At 33.0% G+C, this 5,386-nt stretch overlaps 1 protein-coding gene across 1 annotated transcript in view; it reads left to right on the top strand.

Moving 5' to 3' along the window:
- KIF21A (kinesin family member 21A) overlaps positions 1-5,386 on the top strand; it is a 137,991-nt gene that overhangs the window by 7,738 nt on the left and 124,867 nt on the right. The gene's annotated exons all lie outside the window — the stretch shown is intronic.

Below are 5,386 nucleotides of genomic sequence, written 5' to 3'. Positions count from 1 at the left end.
AATATTTGAAGGACGTTGGGGTTATTGAATTGAAATAAGCAGATACCTACAAATCTAGATTTAAAGGAAGGTCATTCAGGATTTAACCCCAAGGTCAATTGACTGCCTCCATCCACTTCTTGAGTAAGAGCAAGAAACCAAGAAAATTGTTCAAACTTGGTTTTGGAGAGTGGGCATCATGAACACACCTGGGAGCTAAATCAAGGACAGCTTAAGGTTTCTTCCTTTCTCTTTGAATCTCTTAGTTTTTGAAAGTGGATTTGGAATTATTCTCAACTTTGGGAAGGTGTGTCTGTCACTTAGGCATGACACCTCTCTAAATATGATGATTTTTATTTTTTTCAGAGTAGATATTCATGTTCTTTGACACAGCTACATAGTCATTTTGGAACTGTCCTAAATAAAAGACTGTTTCTTTCAGCAAGCAGGAACAAGAAACCTTGGAGAGGACCAAGCTATAGTTAATTATTAGAATGTGTATGTCGATCACATACTAATGAGGCACAGAGCATCTCTACCTTCATTTATATTCCTTCTAATCTTATTTATATGTTTAGATGAAAAATTATTTATTACATAATTATCGAATGTCCACTGTGTACTGGTATCACAGAAGTTGTAGTCATTAAAGCAATTGGAAGTGAGCGATATAATAGGTGAACATTGGATAGTTAGAATAGTGTTTTGGTCTGGACTCTTACCAATGATAAACTTGGCTTTGAGTAGGATTTATCCCCTTACCTCAGTGGATTCAGGAAAGGATTAAAAGAGACAACCATATGAAAACATTGGGAAACGATTTTTACACGAACATAGGCAATATTATTAGAGATGAGTGTGATGTAACCAATAACAGGCACATTAGTTATACTCCAAACTCTAGCAGTTGGATTAGTCATTCTCTAATGTGTAACCTATAACTTGAATTTTAAAGTGCTTATTATAGATATTTGTATCTGATTTTTGCTTTTTGAATCTTTTACTTGTACCACTATAAATGAAACAAAAATATGTATAAATACTTCCAAAAACTTTACCTTTCATAGTCTTCTACTTTTTTTGTTATGTAAATCACATACCATCCTGCTCTACCTTACCAAATTCCTTTTTCTATAGTGTGGTAAAATCCACTATTTTTATTCCTATCTTTCTTTTTCCATGAAGACTTTCAGTTGGTATGGTTTTCTGTGTTTTGTAAAGTAAATGCCATGTACTTTGCGAGATCAAGAGTAAGTACTGAGTTGTATTTTCCACTAGTTGTTTAACCTCTGGTAAGAGATTGTGATTAAATTGGTTAGTAAAAATGTGAAGTTTCCTTCTGAATTGGTTTGCACCAGATTTTTTAAAATGTTGCTAATGATTTCCTTGCCTCCTCTCATCAACTTTGGAGATAACACACTAAACCAGGCTGTAGATTAAGGAGAGCTGTAAGGAGTAAATTGAATAAAAAGACCAAAAATAATAATAACAGGATTTAAAAAATAAATTTACATTTTTTGTAAAAGTTTTTTTTGGCACCCAGAGTTGATGGGGCAGTGTACCTGCAGTATTCATTGATAGAGCTATGTGAAGACTTAGCTGAAAGCACTTTAAAAGAAGATTGGTACTTAGAAGCAGGAAATAGATCTTTTAAGCCAAGTCTGATCATCTCAAAACCAGCTTTTAATTTTGTAAGTTATTTTTATTTGATTTTTTTATATTATTGAAATAATGTAATCACATTAGAAAAAGTATCTGAGAAAAGATGGGAAAAATAATCAGAGTTTGCCACCCTTATATAATTACTATTAGCATTTTGGTATATATGATTATATATTTTTAGTCTGTTTTCATATGTGTACCTACATTTTTTAAAATTGTTATAATTGTATATACTTTTATAGCCTACCATTTACCACTTTAGAGTGTAGCATACAAATTTTTCCACATCTTTATATTAAAAAAGGATATTTTGAGTAACATGCTAAATATTATACATCATCTACTTTATTTTAATAGTTCAATACAATATATATTAAATTTCATATAACTTAATTGACAAGTCTTTATTGTCTAATAACAACATTAATTTCATTTTTCTAAGAGTTGTGCTGTCTTATGGTTCTCGGAAACGTTTTCATTTCCACTGATGAGCACAGACCTTACAAATGACTTTTTCCTGGAACTGAAGTTTCTACATAAGATACATTTTTTTCTCTCAACAAGCAGGAAGTTTCTACATAAGATATATTTTTTCTCTCAACAAGCAGGAGGGTCAGGCTGTAGTTAATTATTATGATGTGGTATGTCGATCACTAGTTGTTGAGGGGCAGGATAGTACTGTTCACCCATAATATATGATTAAATGTTATAGTACTGAGGATGCTTTTCAGAAAAAGATATATTGATATGTAATTTTATCTTTTCAGCTATAGTTATAGCAAGGTATAATATATTAAGATAATACGGACATTTGCTCAACACAATATTCTAAGCTACTGATGGTAAACCAAACATAGGTCCATAACCATGCCATAGTTGATGCATTTCTAAGGTGTTTATTTTTTTTGTGTTCACCTCAGTTCACCACAAAACACTTATGTTTGAGTGGCCTGTTGATCACTTAGTCTGCATCTGTTCTACCCTAAAATGGGAGTTGTCAACTACTGATTAAAGTTGAGATTACAGATTTCATTCCTCATTATTTGGCCTGTCATTTAAGGTTCCTTAATCCAAATGTAATGTGTATGACATTTTCAAGTCTCTATTTAGGCAATATAATATGATGCTTTTGAATTTTAGTTTGCCAACTTGGCCTTAAGTTGGCAACAAATTCTCTGTCCTTGATTATGTTCTTATCTATTTTGTTACATAAGTGTAATTGTACCTTCTATTACTTTTGTAGCAGATTCGATTCTTGTCTGAGTTATAGAGTTTTAGTTATCTTCGTTTCTTAATTTTGTATTAACTTGGTATAACTTGTCATAATTTTTCATTTATCTTGTTCCGGTGTTCTATGACTGCAGCTCTCAACATAAAATAACTTAAAGACTTGATGATTTTGCACTTTTAAATTTGAGCATGTTTTGACATCAATTTTGTGGTCTCATTTAATGTTTCAATATTAGGATTCCACCTCATTCTGTTTAAAAATAGACATAAAGAAATTATGTGTTATTGAGTGTAGTGGGCATTCGTAATCTGTAATTCCAGTTGATTTCAGTGTAATGCTAATAAGGACAAGATTATGAGTTTGATCCCTGGATGGACTTTTTAGCTTTTCTGCTTTTTAATGTAACCTTTACAATCATAACAAATACTGATATTCTAAAGCCAACAGCTGAATATTAGGGAAGATGAATCAGTACAAATTGGTTAACACTGGCAAAAAGAATCTCTCATCATGTTCCAGAATTTTCATCCCCTTTATTTGATGATTATGAAATGAAAATATTTTTATATTCAAAGTTACAGGGGTCTCCATAAGAGAAAATAAAACCTGCCTTATTATGTTTGTTGTAATAAATAAGATAATGTATATACAACTCTTATTATACTGTTACTTAATAAATGGTTTGTAAAGAGTAGTTGCTACTATCATTTTATTACTATTATTTTCCTCTGCTTAGTATTTCTGGGTTTCTGGGTCATTCCTAAATAAAGTCACTAGTAAATCAGAGAAGTGTTGTTTGCCCCACTAGGCCATTATTCTGAAATTTGTTTTGCTGCTCCAAATTTATATGCCTACGTTTTTAGGGTCATAGCTTTTCCTGTAACTTCTTATTTTATTTGTCCAGACTTGGCCTCTGTCTTGGTTTCCTGATATATATTTCTTTCCCTATATCTTGAAGACAAATCCATTAGAGTAAGTGAAATTATTGAAAGCCCCTATTTGTGGAGGGGGAAACTTGTCCCCTTTTTCCCAACTGCTGTCTCCTTCAACCCATGTGAGCCACTCAGAACTGGAAAGTGCCACCAGATTGAATTCACTTGTACACATGTGCTGGCACTGATTGAGTCTGGTCACTTCTGGACCTTACTTCATTTCCACATCATCCAGGTCTCTGACCAGGCTTGTTGTCCAGTTTTCTCCCTCAGCCCATGCTAGCTTGGAGACCTCAGTATGTTTTGAGATAGATTTCACCCGAGATCAAGAAGGTGTGGTTTTATTATGGGATTGACATAAAATCCACTGAGGAGCTGATGAATTTGACCAATATGGCTTAAAATACATTAATGTTAATAAACGAAATAAATTGATATTTGTTTATTAATATCAGTTGCTGAAAAAGATTCTCAGCTTGTCCCTATGACACTTTGGTCAAATCTGATATATTGAGTTTGCCAACAAATTTGAAGCTTTGAGTTCTCATCTATAGTTCTCTTGATTGTCATTTTGAAATGGAAAATTTTGGTCACTCCTGAACTGTGTCTATCTTTGCATTAGTATGAAAATGGTCCTGCTGTGGCCATACAATATATGCACAGTGATGAATTGACATCTCAATTTTGATAAAGCAGCCCATAGTTTGTGTATTGGGCTAGGCGAGGCCACTGGTACACACTCTGCAATTGCTCAGTTTGAGACTGGCCCATCTAGGTGAGCTGGCCATTGCTTTTTCTCGTAGCACCTTCACTGACAATGAGATGAGATAGAAGAGAAGACAAATATATGATAAGGTAAAAGGTACTGATTTTTTTTATTTTTTGTCTCTGCTATACTTTTATTTATTTTTTAAAATATTTTTTTCAATTACGGTTGACTCACAATATTATATTAATTTCAGGTGTACTTCATGGTGATTAGACATTTATATAACTTGTGAAGTGATCACCCTAATAAATCTAGTATCCATCTGACACCATACATAGTTGTTACAATATTATCGACTATATTCCCTTTGCTATACTTTACAAATTGTGATTACCAATTTGTACTTCTAAATCTCTTCCCCTTTTTCACCCATTTCCCCAACCCCTCTACATCTGGCAACCATAAAAATGCTCTCTGTATCTATGAGTTTGTTTCTATTTTGTCTGTTTGTTTATTTTGTCCTTTCAATTCACATATAAATGAAATCATATGGCACTTGTCTTTGTCTCACTTACTCCACTCAGCACAATACCCTGTAGGGGTCCATCCATGTTGTTGCAGATGTTAAGATCTCATTCTTTTTTATAGATGAGTAATATCCCATTGTATATATGTACCACCTCTTCTTTATCCATTCAACCATTAATGGGCACCCAGATTGCTTCCATATCTTGGCTATTGTATATAATGCTGCGATGAAAATATAGATGAACAACATGTCCCTTTGAAGTAGTGTTTTGGGTTTCTTCCGATAAGTACCTAGAAGTGGTATTACTGTGTCTTTCTTTGTCTCTTGTTATTGCCTTTGTTTAA

Source organism: Pteropus vampyrus, unplaced genomic scaffold (genome assembly GCF_000151845.1).
Source record: "Pteropus vampyrus isolate Shadow unplaced genomic scaffold, Pvam_2.0 Scaffold82, whole genome shotgun sequence".
In the NCBI taxonomy this organism is placed as follows: Eukaryota; Metazoa; Chordata; class Mammalia; order Chiroptera; family Pteropodidae; genus Pteropus; species Pteropus vampyrus.
Note: the sequence above shows the minus strand (reverse complement) of the source record. Positions and strands in the feature narration are given on the sequence as shown.